Genomic DNA, 19,929 nt, shown 5'->3' with positions numbered 1-19,929 from the left:
CGGAGTCTCTGATCCACTTGTTGATGCTGCAAGTCCAAACCCTGCGAAACTCCATTCGTCTGACCATGAGGTCTTATCTACATGTCCTGGGGTTGATGGCTGCCACATTAGAAGTGGTTCCCTGGACGAGGGCACATATGCACCCTCTTCAGTATCTTGCTTTCTTGAGTGAAGAGTAGGAAAATCTCAGACCCGCCCTCGGCTGCAGGATTTGGATTTTGTGGTTAGCCTTCTTAGGGCGAGCGATGCAGAGTATGATTCTTGCTCTTCATAGATAATTGGTAAGTGGTTTTTCCAGTTCTTAGTTTACTAGATATGTTCCTTCTTTTGGCTGACCTCAGTGTTCCTGTTGGTTGAGAAGCACGAATGGTTGCCTATTACTAATAATGTTCAATTTTAATCAGGTTTGTCCACAGTTTGGCTTTTCCCGAGAATACTGGTGGGCTGATATCAGTGCAGGACTACATAGCCGTGACATCAGCTTTTGCTCCGTCTCTATCTGCTGGCAGAGGTGCATAAACTATGTGCCTGCTTCAGGGACTGCGGGAGAATTTTCACTGTGTCCGATACCGGGTTCACAGTGTCGATGTACCTTCAACATATAACAGTGTTTACTTGTATAATGCTCTATAAAAACACATTATTTCTTCAAATTACTTTCAATTCAATTCTATTACCACCTTTTCTAAAAATATCTACTTACTCTTTGATGTGCCGTGTGTCAAATGAGCGACGCCTTCCGTGCTTCCCTGAAGCACGCCTCCCGCAGTCCCTGAAGCAGGCACATAGTGCCGAAACATGGCCAATGTCGGATGGGCAGCACCGCACCCATGAACACCAATAAAGGCGGCGACCTTGATAAGTACAAAATAAAATTTGGATTGGGTCGGTTAAGCAGCCGGGGAGAAGGTATTTTAAGAATAAAAAAGAAAATAAAAATAAAAAAGTGAATATCTTCAGATACAAATTTAAAAATAATAAAAGAATAATAGACGGAGGCGAAGAAAAGGATAACTGCAAATCGGTTATCCTTACAAGACACCTCCGTACAAAAACCACCAAACAAGGTTTCCCTTGAAACAGTTGGTGAACTGATGCAATTAATAGCAGTGGCTATTCCCTAAGTAAACTTGATTAATAGCCGTTAATGGACTTCTCCTCTAAGAACTTATCCAAACCTTTTTTGAACCCAGCTACAGTAACTACACTAACCACATCCTCTGGCAACAAATTCCAGAGCTTAATTGTGCATTGAGTGAAAAAGAATTTTCTCCGATTAGTCTTAAATGTGCTACTTGCTAACTTCATGGAATGCCCCCTAGTCTTTCTATTATCTGAAACTATAAATAAGCGATTCACATCTGTTCGTTCAAGACCTTTCATGATCTTAAAGACCTTTATCTTATCCCCCCTCAGCCATCTCTGAATGCACACTGGTTGGGAACCACTGCCCAAAGCTCTGCTAAGCCTACCTATTCCTGCTACCAAGAGTGATTCATACTGCTGGCTTCCTTCACGGCTTAAGAAAAAAAAAAATTTAGCCCCGGCCAAGACTATATACATCACTGCTGCAGCCTCACCCATGACAGCACAGCTCCAGATGGAATTCTGCTTTCATATGTGGAGCTAGTACAACCAGGGCATTGGGCACCCTAGGAAAACATTACAACCTTGCACTCTCTAGTCCCACATAAGAAGCTGCCACACTAGGTCAGATCGAGGATCCATCAAGCCCAGCATCCTGTTTCCAACAGTGGCCAATCCAAGTTACAAGTACTTTGCAAGTATCCAAACATTAAATAGATCCCATGCTACTAATGCCAGTAATAAGCAGTGGCTATTCCTAAGTCAACTTGATTAATATCAGTTCTATGGCCTTCTCCTCCAGGAATCTGTCCAAAACTTTTTTAAACCCAGCTACATTAACTGCCTTAACCATATCCTCTGGCAATGAATTCCAGAGCTTAATTGTGTGTTAAGTGAAAAATATTTGTTTCCAATTTGTTTTAAATGTGCTACTAACTAGCTTCATGGGTACCCCCTAGTCCCTGTATTATCTGAAAGAGCAAATAACCAATCTACATTTACCAGTTTAAGACCTCTCATGATCTTAAAGACCTTTATCATATCCCCCCTCAGCCATCTCTTCTCCAAGCTGAACAGCCCTAACTTCTTCAACCTTTCCTCATAGAGGAGCTGTTCCATCCCCTTTAGAATTTGGGCTGCCCTTCTCTGTACCTTTTCTATCACAACTATTTCTTTTTTGAGATGCGGCGACCAGAATTGTACACAGTATTCAAGGTGCGGTCTCACCATGGAGCGATACAGAGGTATTGACATTTTCTGTTTTATTAACCATTCCCTTCCTAATAATTCCTAACATTCTGTTTGCTTTTTTGACTGCTGCAGCACACTGAGCCAACGATTTTAAAGTATTAACCACTATGATGCCTAGATCTTTTTCCTGGGTGGTAGCTCCTAATATTTATTTATTTATTTATTTATTTATTTAAAAGTTTTATACACCGAATTTCTTGTAACAGGATTACAAATCAAAACGGTTTACATAATAACAATAACAGTGCCTCAAATAGTGCAATTACATAAAACAGAGGAATACAGAACTAGGATCATGAAACTGTTGAAACAAACCAGGGTATATATATATATATATATATATATATATCGAGCTATGATACATGGCTGGTAGAGAATGGTTAGGTTAAGACCATGGTATTGGCAAAGGGCCTTGGGAATTGGGGCTAAAGTAGGACATATAGCATTTGACTGAATCGAGAGAAAGCAGGCAAGAGTCAATGAGTTACTGGTGATAGAGTTGATTTAAGATTATCTGGCGTATGATTCAGCAAAGGCCTGCTTAAACAGCCAGGTTTTGAGTCTTTTCTTAAATGTGACCGGGCAATGTTCCAGGCTGAGGTCTGGTGGAAGAGAATTCCAATGTATTGGTCCAGAGGCTGAGATGGCTCTCTTAATTAATGAAGTTTTTAAAGGGGGGACCATGAGGGTGTCCTTATATGCTGCTCTTACCGGCCTGGATGGTAAGTGAGGTCGGAGAGGGATCATGAGTTCTAGTGGGGTGATATTGTGTAGAGCTTTGTGAGTAATGGTGAGAACTTTGTACCAGATTCTGTATTTGATCGGGAGCCAGTGGAGGTTCTTCAAGATGGGAGTAATGTGGTCACTTTTTTTAGTCCTGGTAAGAATTCTGGCTGCTGCATTTTGCAGCATCTGTAGTGGTTTGATGGATACTGCAGGTAGGCTGATCAAAAGAGAGTTACAGTAATCTACTTTTGAGAAGATGATTGCCTGGAAAACAGAACGGAAGTCGTGGAAGTGAAGGAGAGGTCTCAAACGTTTCAGTACTTGAAGTTTGAAAAAACAGTCCTTAGTCGTGTTTATGAAACTTTTGAAGCTCAGTTGTTTATCGAAGATGACTCCTAAGTTTCTGACTTGGGGGGAGAAGGTGGGGAGGGTTGTGGAATGTCGTGTAACTACAGCAAGGGTTATTTTTCCCTATGTACAACACCTGCACTTGTCCGCATTAAATTTCATCTGCCATCTGTCTTTGTAAAGACGGAAACATAGCACCGGGAAACCAGGAACAGTTCATCAGGCACTTCATTTACCACTGTAATGTCCAAAAGCTTTTCCTCTGATCTGTTCTCTCTCTGATTTCAAGCAGTTTGTCTTTTGTTGTTCTTTTTATGTTAATTCTTCTGACCTTTGCTCTAATTTCTTCTCTAGGTTACTCCCATGTGTTCTTGAGACCCCAACTGATTGTCCTTATCACATCAGCAAACTGTTAGGTGTGGCCAAGTTATACTGTCCTGTTTTCCTCTGATATTTGCAGTTAGGCTCCTGAGTAACTGCTCTTTAATATATCTGATCTCATGACTTGATTTTGTAATATACAGATTAAGAAAAATGGCATATTTGTTCTCAGAAGTTATAGGCCTTATATCAAATAATTACACTAGTAATATCAGTGATTCCCTGTTTCACTAATTTCTGTAGCGGTACAAAGTTCTTCACGTAAGCTAAATAGCCCTCTAAAATAATTTCCCACAATCATATCTCCTCTATCTCACTTTTCCTCTAGGATATACATGTTTAGATTTTTAAGTCTATCACTATATGCTTTAGAACGAAGACCACTGACCATTTTAATCTGGATTGACTCCATCCTGTTTATATCATTTTGAAGCTGCGATTTCCAGAATTTTATGATGTATCCTGAGTGAGGTCTCGCCAGGGACCTATACAGGAGCAATATCTCCCGTTTTCTGCTGACAATTCCTCTCCCAATCATCTTTCTGGCTTTTACCATTGCTTTATCCACCTGTTTGGCCACCGTAAGATCATCATATACAATCACACCAGATCCCATTCTTCCTTTGTTTAGAAGAATTTCACTTTCAATACTGTACCTTTGCCTTGGGTTTATGCATTGTAAATGCATTATTCTGCACTTTTAGCATTCAATCTTAGCTGCCAGACTAGACCATTCCTTGAGGTTCGCTAGATCCCTCAAGTTTTCCACACCTTCCGGGCTGTTACAGATTTTGGCGGTATTGACAAAAAGGCAAACCTTTCCTAACAATCCTTCCATTATATCTCTCACAAAAATGTTAAAAAGAACTGGTCCAAGGACCAATCCCTGAGGCACACCACTTGTACCCTTTGTAGCCTCCTACTCAGTCAGTTTCTAACCTAGTCAGTCACGCTAGGATCCATACCAAGGGCACACAATTTATTTATAAGTCTTCTGTGTGGAACCGTGTCAAAGGCCTTGCTGAAATCCAACTAATCCACCTCAAACCAATTTGGCTTTCGTAAGTCTATGAATACCGAATCATTATTAACATCATTATCAGACACTATCATTTTCAACCTAGAAAAGGGCCAACCTTGCCTCCTCGCTCTCCTGGATCTTTCATCAGCGTTTGATACCGTTAACCACTCATGCCTCCTGCAACGCCTAATAGACATCGGCATTGCAGGAGTAGCTTTTAACTGGTTCAAATCGTTCTTGGCGAACAGAACATACAAGGTCAAGATAAATAACAAAGAGTCCCACACCATCGAATCCAAAAGGGGGGTACCACAAGGATCATCCCTCTCCCCGACTCTTTTCAATATTTATCTACTCCCACTTTGTCAACTTCTCACTAACCTTAAGCTAAGACATTACCTATACGCGGATGATATTCAAATCCTCATCCCTATAGAAGATTCCATACACAAAGCCATATCATTCTGGAATAAATGTCTGTCAGCTATCAACAATCTACTCACCAGCCTCAACTTGGTTCTAAACAAAAACAAAACTGAAATCCTCATTATAACTCCGGAAAACTATACCCCTTCCTCACATTCTAACACTAATCAACATCCGGTCACCGCAGGGCTCTCCACCACGCAACAAGTTAGAGACCTGGGAGTCATCATAGACAACAGACTCAGTCTCAACAAATTCGTCAACAACACAACAAAAGATTGTTTCTTTAAACTTCAAACATTAAAGAAACTCAAACCTCTCCTCCTATACAGAGACTTCCGCATGGTTTTACAAGCCATCATACTCCCAAAGCTGGATTACTGTAACTCTCTCCTCCTAGGCCTTCCAGCATGCACCATCAAACCACTTCAGATGGTGCTGAACGCCTCTGCAAGAATTCTATCAAATGCCAAAAAGAGAGATCATATCACCCCAATTCTCCACCATCTCCACTGGCTTCCGATTAAATACAGGATCCAGTTCAAGTCTTTAATGATGATACATAAGGCCTTACACAACATCGCACCTCTCAACCTAACATTCCAAATTCAATTACACACATCTGTGAAACCAACCAGAAGCGCCTATCAGAACAGACTAATCACACAACCTGCGAAATCCGTTCTGAGGAAACGTGCATTATCCACAGCGGGCCCTTCACTTTGGAACTCGCTCCCTCCAGACCTTCGTTTGGAACCATGCCACCCTACATTTAAAGGGAAACTTAAGACTTGGCTTTTCAAACAAGCTTTCCCCTAGAGCCAAGAACACGAAGAAAAGTCTTTTCAAGCCCACAACGAGTTATTCAGATCTATTTTTTTCTTCCTTTGTTAATCAGAAATTTACACATGCTGACTTCAATGTAAAAACTTGTTTACTTAGTTTTTGTTCAATGTAAAACTTCTTTTATTCTGTTCTATGTAAACCGCTATTTGTAGCGATAGTTACTGTTCTTTGTGAACCGGGGTGATATGTATATTATACAGGAACCTCCGGTATATAAATTATTTTAAATAAATAAATAAATAACTATGTCTAGTGCTCTCCCTTGATGTTGGGTCACCCAATCAAAGAAATTGATCAGATTTGTCTGATAAGATTTACCTTGGATCTTGCAATCCATTGTTGGATTCCTCTGTTTTAGCAGTGATTCCATAAGTTTGCTCACCACAGAGGTCAGACTAACTGGTCTGTAGTTCCCAGCTTTCGCCTTACTTCCACTTTTATGAACAGCAACCACATCTGCCCATTTCCAGACTCTAAAGAAGCACTGAAAAGGTCAGCCAGCAGAGCTGCTAGGACATCTCTAAGTTCCCTTAGTATCCTCGGATGTATCCTATCCGGCCCCACCACCTTATCTACTTTAAGTTTAGTTGGCTCCTCACCAACACACTGTTATGAAAATCGATTGAGGTTTATCTCTCTTCCAATCTTATTTGTATTTGCTTTATCTAGTCCTGCTCCAGGCCCTTCCATAGCGAACACTAAACAGAAGTATTTGTTAAGCAATTTTGCTTTTTCCTTCTCAGCCTCTACCTATTCCTCCCCTTCATCTTTTGAGTTTCAGAATGCCACTTTTGCACTTCCTTCTATCACTAACATAACTTAAAAAAAAAAGTCTTGTCCCCCGTTTTACTGTATGTGCTATTTTTTCTTCTGTTTGAATTTCTATATTCCTCACTATTTTCCCAGCTTCTCTTAAGAGACGTTAAGTGATTGTTGGAACCCCTTAGATTCTCCACTGAAGTGTCCAATTTAAAAAGGACATATTATCGGAGTAAGGAGTATATGGTATTTGTAGGAGCAATGCTTTTGGAGTGTGCCATAATGGAATGGGCAGGGGTTCGCAACCTTTTTGGGTGTGGTGCCAGAGACCCCTTTTTAACATCCAAAATGTAGCCTTCCTCACCTGGGAGTCACCTTCCGAGCCCCAGAGAGCACTGGGTTTGCTCAGTCAAGGTGGGGGAATAGTGTCTTTGGATCCAGTGGAATGGGGGCAGGTACTCCTGCAAGGCCAAAACTGGGCAGAGGTCACTTTAAAAAAAATAACACACAGTCCAGACCAGGATGGTGTCCCAAATAAAAAGAAATCAGTTTCAGTCAGCATAAGCCATAAAGTCTTTGATATGATTGTGTTCGCGGGCTCCAACCACGAACAGCCTCTCACCTTGCCATGGCTGGACGCCGGTCCTTCTTCTCATGGTGGAATGCCACCGCCGAGGCCTGCCTGTCTTGTGGCATGGCGCCGTTACCGCCACAGCCTCCCCTGGCCCATCTGCCTTTACCCATGTAGCGGGAGTGCCGCTGCCGTTCTCTCTCCTTTGCAGCTCGGAGGCTGCCGACGTCGCTGCTCTCGTGCAGCCCATGTGATGCCAACGTCCCTGCTTGTCCCGTGGCAGGAGTGCTGCCATCAGCTTGCCTTCGTGGCAAGACACCGCCGCTATCGTCCCTGGTCCCCAACTTCTCTTTAGGTCCATGGCTGTGCCTACCTGCAATATTTAAAGGACCCTCGGCGGGAAAAGCCCCACGGTCCTGCTGGATGACGCCAGCCCCTTGTCTCTTCTTCAGCCCTATAAAAGGGCTCTTTATCAGATCCTCGTCGCCTTCACAAGGAGCTTGTCTGCTCCTGGATTCTTCGTCTCATCTCTTGTTCAAGGAGGCTCTGAGGTCCATCTTCTCTTCTTCAAGGTCATTTGTTCTTCGTGGGAGCTCCCTGTTCCAGCCTGGATCCTTTCAAGCACTGCCCAGATTCCCCTATTCTTCCTGAGCTTCAGTCCTGTGTTTGTCCCACTCTCCGTGTGGTCCATGACCAGCCTCTTCAGGTAGTTTAGGGTGCATAGTGGGACAGCATGGTTTGCGACCAGCCCATGGGAGGCTGTGTAGGGCACGCTAAGAGGTGGTGGCTGCCTGAGACTCCAAATGCCTATGTCTCGTCCTTGTCTCCAAGTGCCTACTTCTCGTCCTTGTTTCCAAGTGCCTATATCTCGTCCTTGTCTCCAAGTGCCTACGTCTCGTCCTTGTTCCAGACTCATCGCCTGTCCTGAACCTCTGTCCGTCCTGTTGCACCTGCTGTTTCTACGCAGCAGGTCCGAAAATGCTATCAAATGGCTGTAGGGCTACCCCAGAGACCAGCGTTGTGTTGCTGGGTATTTTTTGGTGGCGTACAGGTTCGGCAGAGGTCAGAGTGCTCAGAGTCTTCAGCCTGTCCACCCATGCTCGGATATGTCTCGCCTGCTACTGCACATGCCCTGGGTTCTCCTCTGGGGTCGTGCTGTGGTCCAAGGGCACACACTCTCCTGAACAAGCGACCGCTCTCCTGCGCTCGCAACAGTCTACAGCATAAAACACACCAGCAACATTTTACAGTATAAAACTCCATCACTCAGTCTTCAAATGTCAGGCCATGTATGCTGAAAATTACTCCGAAAGCTAGACTTCTGCTCCTTTGTTCCAACCTTTCTTTGGTCCCAGTAACTAGTTGCAATGACTTTCTGGAAAATTCCCAATTTACTCACAGACTTTGACAGAAATGGCCCAAGACTTTAAAGTCCCTGTAATGGTGCTCCAAGAGCAGGCCCAATCTCCTTGCTGTCACTTCTGGTCCCCAGCACAACTCCTGCTCACTGGATTCAGTTCCACACTTCTTCAAGATTTTTCTGAGTGCCCGTGGGAGCACCCGCTTCTTACTCCAAAAATGTCCTCTAACACTCCAAAGAATTCCAACCTGTGCCTTGTGAGAGGCAGTTTTATACCTCCCAGATTTTCCACTCCCTTTAGGGGAAGAATTACCCTGTCACTCAAATAAACTTACATAATCCCTCTGAACCTTCTTATTAGAAGGTTCCCTATTGTAAGAGATAGAGGAACAAAATCCAGGGCAGATTTATCAAGAGGCAGGGTGAGGTAGCTGCCTTAGGTGGCAAAACCTTTAAGGCAGAAAAAAGTGCCTCCCTAAACACTTCTGTTATGGCACTCACCCTGCATTCAGGCCCATCACAAGTGGCACAGCTTCAGTGAAGTGCCTCTGGGGCTTCCACCTCCCAAGGACAAAGAAAAAATCCATGGCAGGCTGGCAGTGCAGCTTCAGTGAGGTGTCCGTAGGGTTCCCAGTCCTGCTGGCAGAAGAATCTGCAGCAGTGCAGCTTCAGTGATGCTTCCCCAGTGGCATGGCTTCAGTGACACACCTATAGTGGCCAAAGACAGAGAGAGAAACACTAAGTATGAGAGAGTGCCTGTATGCGTGGGCGAGGGAGAGAGAGCCATTGAGTATGAGAGAATGCCTGTGGGTGTGTGTGTGTATGAGAGAGGTAACCATTGAATGTGTATGAGAGGGAGAGAGTCAATGATGAAGTGTGCGTGAGGATGAATGTGTTAGAGGGGGTGTGTATTAGGGATGTGCATCATTTTTTTGACGAAAGGAAATATCATACGATATTTCCTAATTTGTCATTTATCAGTTAAACCGATAAATGATCACATTTTCCATGAATTTTTGGGAAAAATCGTTTTTCGTTTAGCGCGCACTAACGGGAGCTAGCGTGCACTAAACCGAAAAATGATTTTTCCCGAAAAATATTGGTGTTTGTTATATAGACATGTAAATAATTATCTTAAATCAACTAATCCTTTTTTTTATCTACGCCTTTCCCAGTATAGCTAATAAGGATGTGCTTTTGTTTAAAATGAAACAGGAATGTCTGTGAAAATGGTTTTTTTTTTAATGTTTTATGCTAGCGTGCACTAACGGGAGTTTGTGTGCGCTAAACTGAAAATGATTCGATATGAAAAAAAAAATGCCGATCCGCGGGAATACGAACTTTTCTCGCAGCTATACGAAAACGAAAGTTGAAACGATTGGGCATCCGATGCACATTTCTAGTGTGCATGAGTGAGAGAGAGGATAAACTGTGTGCACCTTCCCTCTCCCCCTCCCCTCCTAATCCAAGACAATCTCAGGGTGGTTGGAAATCAAATGCTTCCAGGTATGGAGAGCGGAAGATTTTTAAAAATCTCTATTAGTTTTAATTATTGGTTGTTATTTGATGTGTCTACTATTTTGAAATATTTCTATTTGTGTTTGATACATTTTTTAAAATTGTAATATATTTGTAATTATTGGATGTTATTCTATTTGTTAGATGTTTTGAAATATTTATTCTTTTTACTAGTATGGCTGATGTTTTATATTTCTTGAATTTGTTGTGCTTTATGAGGAATGATGATGTTTCTGTTTTTCCATTGTTCCAGATCAGTTTTAGTCTGCCTGTTTCTGTTTATATAGTCCATTTATTCTTTTGGTGAGGGTCTATCTGCATGTGTGAACAAGGTGAGGTATTCTGCTAGTGTGTAGTTTCTGCATAGGGATATATAGCAGCCTGTCTTGCTCTGTTTTCCTAATAGGAGGTGCATTGGTGTTGTAGGGCCTGTTGTAATATTTGTAGTGTTGTTTTTTCATAGGTAGGGCTGTTACTTTGAGTGCTGGCATTTAGTGCTGTTTGGTATGAGAGGTTTACTATATTGTAATTGTAATTCAGTTTCCTCATGGATATCTGAGGTCCAAGCCTACAACGAAAGAGCTTTACAATAGGCCTAATATGCATTCCAAATGTACTTTTTGCAGGGTTTTCTGCATGTAAATATAATATATATGATGAAAGTGATATTTTTATCTCAGAAGACTGCACTTTGAATGCCCTTTTTCAAGAAAAATCTCCCTTTTAGAGTTGGGGAAGTGGTTAATAAGAAATTAAAAAAAAAATTCATAATTTGTATTTATGTGTGGGGAGGGGAGTGGTGGTACAAGGCAGTAAGGTTTACCTAGGGTACCTAGTACACTTGCACTTGCCCTAAGAGAATGGCAGGTTGTAGAGATCTGGGAATGTTGTAGATTTTCCAGTTCCCTAGAAATATTATCTCTGACACTTTATCTGCCACTCCTCTGAGAACCTAGACCCATGCTTTCCCCCCCCCCCCCCCCTTCCTCAGCATTTTAAATCCATGAAAGGGCAGTCTCCAAGGTGCACTCCTCTCCCCTGCCCCCTCAGTAATTTGAGCCGCGCTGCACCTTGTAGGCAGGGAGTTGTCATCTCATCCCTCAGCAGATTGTTTTGAGCCGCCCCAGTCAAAACTCCTCTGACCCTTTAATAAACTCCAAGCTGGAAGATTACATATTTTTAAACCTGAAGACCCACTCTGTTATACTGCTAGTTTACACTATGGGCCAAGCAGGGGCAACAAAAAGTTTTAGAGGACCCCTCCCCCCCCCACCCCAATCCTGGCCCCAGCGGCCTCATTCCCCTCTCCCAGCCACGCCCCAGCCCAGGGCCAGCAGAATCCCTTTTTGGTTGGGTGGCAACCAAGCTCCACCCATAGCAACATTCCCAGCTCCGCTCTCACTGCCAATTTCTTTCTTTACATTTATTTATTTATTTATTTATTTTTAATTTTTATATACCGAAGTTCTTGTAGGGACTACAAATCACTCCGGTTTACATAAAACAATGAACTGCCCAACAGAGAGCGGAGCTTTACATAGAACAGTAGAACATATGGAACAATATAACTAGATGACAATTTAACATAGTGATAGATAAATATTATAGTTTAACTGGTAATACTAGATGACAATATAACTAGATGACAATTTAACATAGTGATAAAATAAATTATAGTTTAACTGGTAATACATAAAAATTATATTATTTAATATAAGCAGTATAACTATTTAATGTAGAATAAAGGCGTATTAACAGTGCCAAATATATATATAGAAATGAATTTTTTGAACTCAAAGATAGTTGTTCAGTTGCAGAGTCTTAAAAAAGGACTTGGTGTGGTGTCCATGATTAGGAGATACCTAATATATAGGATGTCTGTCCGTCAGAGTAGAATTAAGCGTCTGGGAAGGCTTGTTTGAAAAGAAAGGTCTTAAGTCTTTTTTTGAATTCTTGGTGACTAGTTTCTAATCTTAGATCTGGGGGAAGTGTGTTCCACTGGTGGGGGCCTGCTGAAGAAATCGCTCGTTTGCTCAATGAAGATTTTATTTGCGGAGCATGCAGTGTTCCTCTGTATGCGCTTCTGATTGGTCTGGAAGACGTGTGCGGTTGGAGTTGAGAGGTTAATGTGATGGGAGCTAGTTTGTTTGTCGCTTTGTGGATGATAGTGAGTACCTTATAGAGTATCCTTTGTTTAATGGGAAGCCAATGTAGATTACGAAGGATTGGGGTGATATGATCTTTTTTGTTAGTGCTTGTTAGTATTCTAGCCGCTGAATTCTGAACCATCTGTAATGGTTTGATAGTGTTGGTGGGTATTCCTAGAAGCAGGGAGTTGCAATAGTCGAGCTTAGAAAGAATGATGGATTGTAGTACTAGCCTGAAGTCGGAGAAGTAAAGGAGGGGTTTAAGTTTTTTGAGGACTTGCAGTTTGTAAAAGCAGTCCTTTGTGGTATTATTTACGAACTTTTTTAGGTTTAGATGGTTGTCTAGCCATGCTCCAAGGTCTCTGACGTCAGGTGAGAACGTGTTATTTGCGTTTGGTAGAGAGAGGCTGGAAGAGATTGTGAGTGGATCCTGGGAGACAATGAGCATTTCGGTTTTATTAGCATTCAATACTAAGTCAATGTCAATGTCATTCTTTATGTACATTCTTTGCATAAATCATAGATTAAAATTATTCATTCCCAGACCTTCCAAGAAAATACTTGATGCTAGAAACTTGCTATGGTCTTCATTCTGCTTGCAGGCAGGGATGGCCTGCCCCTGCGAAAAATAGCATTACGAATAGAAGTGTCAGTGCTAAGGTATGTGACTATTCTGTGCTGTGGATACAGAGAGAGAAGATAATCAGGTACAAGAGATATAATCAAAGACCAAGAAAAGGTGGTCTAAAGATACCGAAACAGTCCTCACCTCAATATGTTGCCCCAGCATTTGCCTCCTGGGGAAGTGGGAGATGGGTGAATGATGAGGGCTTCTATGTGGTGAACTCAGGATCAATGCAAGGTTATTAGGCACCCTAAATGAATCTTACAGCCTTGTGGCCCCCTGTCCCCCAACCTGCAACACACACAATTAATAATTTTGCATTTATAATAGATTTTATATGAAAAAGGACATTCAAAGTGTGCAGTCTTCTGAGGTAAAATTATCACTTGCAACAACATGTATATTATATTTACATATCCTGCTGTGATGCCAGCAAAGAAACCCTGAAAAAGACAACCAATATGATATCAGGTCTATTGTAAAGGGTGTTGGGCTTGGCCCTCAGACAGCCATAAGTAAACTGAACTGCAATTACAAAATACTGAACCTCCCATACCAAAACAGCACTAATTGCCAGCATTCAAACAGTAAAAACCCTACCCATGAAAATGCAAAACTGCAAATATTACTCCAGGCCTTAAAACACCAAAGCACATCCTATTAGGAAAACAAAGCAAGTCAGGCTGCTAAAGATCTCTACAAAGAAACTACACGCTAGCAGAATTCCTCACCTCAGTCACAAATGCACAGAGCAAAGACAGACCCTCACCAAATACAGAATAAGGAAACCATAAAGTATAAATAGAAATGTGCAGACAAAAACTGAAGATGGAATCCACAACAAACCAGATTCTGTTTCTCACTCACTGACCTCCTTCCGTCCCATCCCGTCTCCATATACAGACATACATTCTCATTCTCTCTGTCACTCCTTCCCTTCCCTTCCCTTACTCTACTCACCCACTGGGCCTTCTTGTACCCCACATCTCACCTTCCGCATCCCTGTGGGGGTCCTCTTCCTGCTCACAGGGGTGGGAACTCCACAAGTGGGTCATCATTTGGGAGTGCTGTTGTCATAGCAGCTGGGATCTTCTTTCTGCCTGCAGGCAGGGATGGTCTGCCCCTGAGACAAAGTTGGACAGGCCAGGGCCTGCATGGCCCTAGCTGTTCCAACACCTATGCAGTTTTGCCATTTCCTACTGAGGAAAGTCACTAGATCCACTGTGAAAAGTATCCAGACTGGGTAAAAAAAAACCCAGCTAAAACCACATTGTTGAACAGTGGCTTCAGAATAGCTGATGAGCCTAAGATTGATAGGGAAAGAGGAGTGGCTCGCACTCACATACACTTTCTCAGACACTCTGACAAACACATACATGCATGCTTCTATTGCTACTCATGCGCTTACTTAGCGAGCATCCCCTTTCCTGGACTGGCTATCTAAAAGTACTACAGCAGCATCATGTTAAGTTCCTTCCCTCGCTGCCAGCTCTTACCCAGTCTGCAGTAGCTACCTTTATACTTCCTCGTCCCTCTTCAGGCACTGTCTCCATTTGCTCTGTAAATGGCTCAATGCAGCACCCTTCTCTGGGATCAGTCCAACCAATTCACTCAATGGCCTGCCTAGCAAGACAGAGAGCGTCCCCTAACTCCCAGTAGCACAGCAAAAAAAAAAAAAAAAAAAAATACTGATGATAAAACATAGTCCTCGCTTTGGCTTCTGTTTGTCTGCTGCTGTCAGCCTGTCATAAGGTGATAATAAAGTTTCAGCTTACTGTTTTTTTTCCCCCTTTTTTCTTCGCTGTGATTTGTTCTCCTTCCAACAGAAAGAGCTTGTTCATGATGTCATCAGATTCTCCAGGAAGGTGGGGAGAAAAGAGAATAACATTACATAACATAAGATATGCCATACTGGGTCAGACCAAGGGTCCATCAAGCCCAGTATCCTGTTTCCAACATTGGCCAATCCAAGTCACAAGAAGCTGGCAAATATCTCTTGTATCCAATGCATGTTACAATAGGCCTAATACCATATGGGTTCCAAGTATCTTTTTACTTTTTTGCAGGGTTTTTTGGTTAGCACCACAGCAGTGCATATAAATATAGTAAACATGATGTAATATTTTTACTTCAGAAGATTGTATCATATACATTTTTCATTTAAAATCTTATTACAAATGCATCTCAAAAAGATATAGTGGCACTGGAGAAGGTTCAGAGAAGGGCTACCAAAATGATAAAGGGAATGGAACAGCTCCCCTATGAGGAAAGGCTAACGAGGTTAGGGTTGTTCAGCTTGGAGAAGAGACGGCTGAGGGGGGATATGATAGAGGTCTTTAAAGTCATGAAATATCTTGAACTGGTAAATGTAGATTGGTTATTTGCTCTTTCAGATAATACAAGGACTCGGGGCACCCATGAAGCTAGTTAGTAGCACATTTAAAACAATATAAATGTATCTCTTTAATTATTTTACAAGTTACCATGTTGCAATGTAAAATAGGCAGACTTTGCCTTATTTGTTCAGTTATCTGTAAACCGATGTGATATTTCGATCGAATGTCGGTATATAAAATCAAATAAATAAATAAATAAAATAAATAAATTGGAAAAAATATTTTTCACTTAACACACAATTAAGCTCTGGAATTCATTGCCAGAGGATGTGGTTAAGGCAGTTAATGTAGCTGGGTTTAAAAAAGGTTTGGACAAATTCCTGGAGGAGAAGGCCATAGAACTGATATTAATCAAGTTGACTTAGGAATAGCCACTGCTTATTACTGGCATTAGTAGCATGGGATCTATTTAATGTTTGGGTACTTGCAAAATACTTGTAACCTGGATTGGCCACTTTTGGAAACAGGATGCTGGGCTTGATGGTAGGGTTGTGAATCGTGTGATCGATCGTCTTAACGATCGATTTTGGCTGGGGGGGGGAGGGAAATCTGATCGTCGTGTTTTGTTTTTTTTTTTAAATCATTACAAATCGTAAATCGGGGGAGGGCGGGAAAACCGGCACACCAAAACAACCCTAAAACCCACCCCGAACCTTTAAAACAAATCCCCCACCCTCCCGAACCCCCCAAAATGTTTTAAATTACTTGGGGTCCAGTGGGGGGGGGGGGGGGGGGGGGTCCCGGCGTGATCTCCAGCTCTCTGGCCACGGCTGCGTTAAGAGAAATGGCGCCGGTGGCCCTTTGCCCTTATCATGTGACAGGGCAAAGGTAGCGCCGGCGCCATTTTGGTTCCTGGCTCCCGACGTCACGCATGCAGGAGATCGCTCCCGGACCCCCGCTGGACCCCCAGGGACTTTTGGCCAGCTTGGAGGGGCCTCCTGACCCCCACAAGACTTGCCAAAAGTCCAGCCGGGGTCCGGGAGCGACCTCCTGCACGCGGGCCATATTGCCAATATTAAAAATGGCGCCGGCGACTGGTAGCGCCGGCGCCATTTCTCTTAACGCAGCCATGGCCAGAGAGCTGGAGATCGTGCCGGGACCCCCCCACTGGACCCCAGGTAATTTAAAACATTTTGGGGGGGTTTGGGAGGGTGGGGGATTTGTTTTAAAGGGTCGGGGTGGGTTTTAGGGTTGTTTTGGTGTGCTGGTTTCCCGCCCTCCCCCGATTTACGATTTTTAACGATTTAAAAAAAAAAACCAAAACAAAACACGACGATCAGATTTCCCTCCCCCCCCCAGCCATTTAGATACATTTAGATACAAACTCTAGGACTCCCAGCATTGGGAGTCCTAGAGTTTGGGTGCCTTCAGAACTTAGCACCTTAGGCACATGCCTATGTCGCCTGTTCCTAAATCCAGCCCTGCATGCACAGCCAGATTGGGGTTTTCTCCCTCCACAGGGAGAAGACCTGGAGGAGTGGACACGCTATCTCTGGTATACAGGAAGACACCCTGTGTGAAGAAAAAAACCTTAAGCATTTTGAAAGATTGTTTACTTTTCCCCCTAGTGAAGGAATCGCAAGAAGTCAGGGGCATGTGTCAGGTCAGTGACTCTCCCAGTGTGCCCCCGTGCCCAAGAACTGACCGAGATGGGAGCATACCTTCTGTGACACCTGTATCTTCTTTGTGGCTAATAAACTTCCTTGTTGTGTGCGAATCTGAGTTCCCTGATCAGAAACTTTCATTGGACGATTCTGGGCCCCTTAGTGTGGGAGCTGGTTTGCCACCAAACTTGGATTTGTCCTTAAGCTAGGACTTGTGAGAATTTCCTATACCACCCATATAGTTTAGAGCAGTAGAAGGCTCCCAGAGAACTGCTGAAGGCCCTGGTTGAATCCCTCAGAGCTATGATGGTCCTGCAATTGCAACACCTTTGTCACAGGCTAGGGAGTGGACCCTGATGATGCTGACTAATAGACCAATGGGGTAGGTTCAGGCAGCAAGCAGAAGTAGAATCTAGGTCAGGCAGGGTCAAAACCAGGAAACAGCAACTGGAACAATCACTAGCGCAGGAATATGAGAAGGGAATTTGTTGCTCAGGCACCAGCCCAGAGGACAGCCTCCTTTCAAGTTGCAGCAGAGGTAACATCATCAGCTTGCATTACCAGGAGGAAGGGCTGGGTTTTTAAAACTTGTGAGTTTCTCTGGGATCCACTCATAGCAGTCAGATACCATGAAGGGGCAAGATGCTGGAAGCCACGCTGGGTGATCCTGGCAGATCGAAAGATACCTGATTGTGGAGCAGCAACCTATGGTCAGCGGCATGTTACGGTACTCCCCCTTTAAGCCTTCTCCAGAGCTTCTTTTCTTAGGCTTATAGGGAAACTGTCGATGAAATCTCTAAATCAGTACAGAGGCATTAAGGTTTTCCACTAGATCCATGACCTCTCCAGCAGGCCAAAACCCTTCCAATTGATCAGGTAATAAAGTCTGTTTCTCACCACCTTGGAATTGATTATTTCTTTAATCTCAAATTCTGGGTCTGGGTCTGGAGTAGGAGCTGGGATTTTCCTGGAATATCTGTTGAGAGTTAGTGGCTTAAGTAAAGATACGTGGAAAGAGTTGGGGATACGGAGAGAGGTAGGAATCTTGATCTTGTTGGTCAAAGAGTTCATTTGCTTTATAATGTGGAGGGGCCCAATAAATCTTGAGGCAAATTTGAGGGAGGGTACTTTGAGTTGAATATTTTTTGTGCTGAGCCAAACCTCAACTCCTGGATTGAATTGAGGTGTGGGTTTACACCTCCAGTCTACACAATTTTTGTACCAGTCAACTGCTTTCCTAAGGAGAATCTGAGTGTTTTGCCAAATCTCTTGCAAACTGGACAAGAGGAGCCATGCTGCTGGAATTCTGGTAGTCAGTTGGAGGAGCATCGGCATCTTAGGGTGCCTGTCATACACTGTGTAAAATGGAGAGCACCCAGAAGATTCACTGACTTGGTTGTTATAATAAAACTCGACACATGGTAGCAGCTGCATCCAGTATTCCTGTCTGGCAGACACGTAGGAAGCTCTCTAGGATCTGATTGACCTTCTCCATTTGCCCATTAGATTGGGGATGATAAGTCAATGATAAATCTAGAGTCACATTCAACTTCTTATAGAGAGCTTGCCAAAACCTTGATATAAATTGAGCTTTCCAATCACTGATGATGTTTTCAAGAAGACCATGCAAGCGAAATATGCACTGGAAGAAGTAGCTGAAAAGGCTTAGGTCTGTGGGTAGGGCAGCCAGAGAAATGAAGTGGTCCATCTTGGAGAATTGGTCAACGACTATCCATATAATGGTGCACCCCAAAGAGGGTGGGAGTTCCATAATGAAATCCATGGATAAGTGAGTCCAGGGTTTCTGGGGTATCAGTAGAAGGTGGAGTATGTCCAGCAGTCATGGGCAAGAGGTCTTATTTTGCACATAGTTGGTGCAGACACATAGGTACCTGCTCATATCCTAAGCTAAGTTAGGCCATCAATAGTTGCGGGAGATAAGGTCTAGTGGACACCTTGGGGACAGGCCAATTTAGAATCTAGGGCCCATTTCAAGGCTTTCTGTTGGTGAATCTTGGGCTCAAACATCTTTCCTAGAGGGATTACAGCTGTTGCCACATGAGTTAATGAGATATAGGTGATTTTTGAGATCTGCAGGGTCAAAAGATCTATATAGAGTGTCTGCTTTAATGTTTTTGTCTGCTGGTCAGTAGGTTTGCAAAAGTTAAATCTGGTAAAAAAAAACAAGGACCATCTCACTTGTCATAGGTTGAGTCTTCTGGCAGATTGGAAGTATAAAAGGTTCTTACAATCGGTGAAAATAATAAAGGGATGCAAGGTACCCTCCAATAGGTGTCACCACTCTTCTGAAGTGAATTTGACAGTGAGCAGCTTCCAGTCATTGATGCCATAGTTTCTTTTGGCTGGGGAGAACTTTTTTGAATGGAAGGCACTAGGGATGTGCAGAGGGACGCCATACGTTGCATTCGGGATTCGTATTCGTTGGGGGGCAGATACGTTGCATTCGGCAAGGGGGGGCCCCCGATACGTACATGAGTTAATTCTTATTCGTTTCCTGGCTAAAATTGAATTAAGTACAACCCCCCACCCTCCTGACCCCCCCAAGACTTACCAAAACTCCCTGGTGGTCCAGCGGGGGGTCCGGGAGTCATCTCCTGCACTCACACCCTTGGCTGCTGGTATTCAAAATGGTGCCAATAGCCATTGACCTACTATGTCACAGGGGCTACCGGTGCCATTGATCAGCCCCTGTCACATGATAGGAGCAATGATATATTTCCTGATGTTCTCCGTGCTACGCAAAAGAAGAGAAAGCAGTTTTTGATATTTATACCACTTATGTATTGAGTTAACCATGCAAATGTGTTATAAAGTTTCAGGGAGTGAAATATGTGGTCTTTGAT

General features: G+C 43.1%; 1 long non-coding RNA gene across 1 annotated transcript; it reads right to left on the bottom strand.

Moving 5' to 3' along the window:
- Nucleotides 1-710: 710 nt before the first annotated feature.
- Nucleotides 711-19,682, bottom strand: LOC115080864. Its single transcript, XR_003853691.1, has 5 exons — nucleotides 19,638-19,682; nucleotides 14,841-14,920; nucleotides 13,210-13,356; nucleotides 9,277-9,483; nucleotides 711-854 (listed from the first exon to the last, which is right to left on the bottom strand). It is a non-coding gene; the product is annotated as an uncharacterized LOC115080864 (long non-coding RNA).
- Nucleotides 19,683-19,929: the final 247 nt, after the last annotated feature.

The sequence above is a fragment of the Rhinatrema bivittatum genome, chromosome 1 (genome assembly GCF_901001135.1).
Source record: "Rhinatrema bivittatum chromosome 1, aRhiBiv1.1, whole genome shotgun sequence".
Taxonomy (NCBI): Eukaryota; Metazoa; Chordata; class Amphibia; order Gymnophiona; family Rhinatrematidae; genus Rhinatrema; species Rhinatrema bivittatum.
Note: the sequence above shows the minus strand (reverse complement) of the source record. Positions and strands in the feature narration are given on the sequence as shown.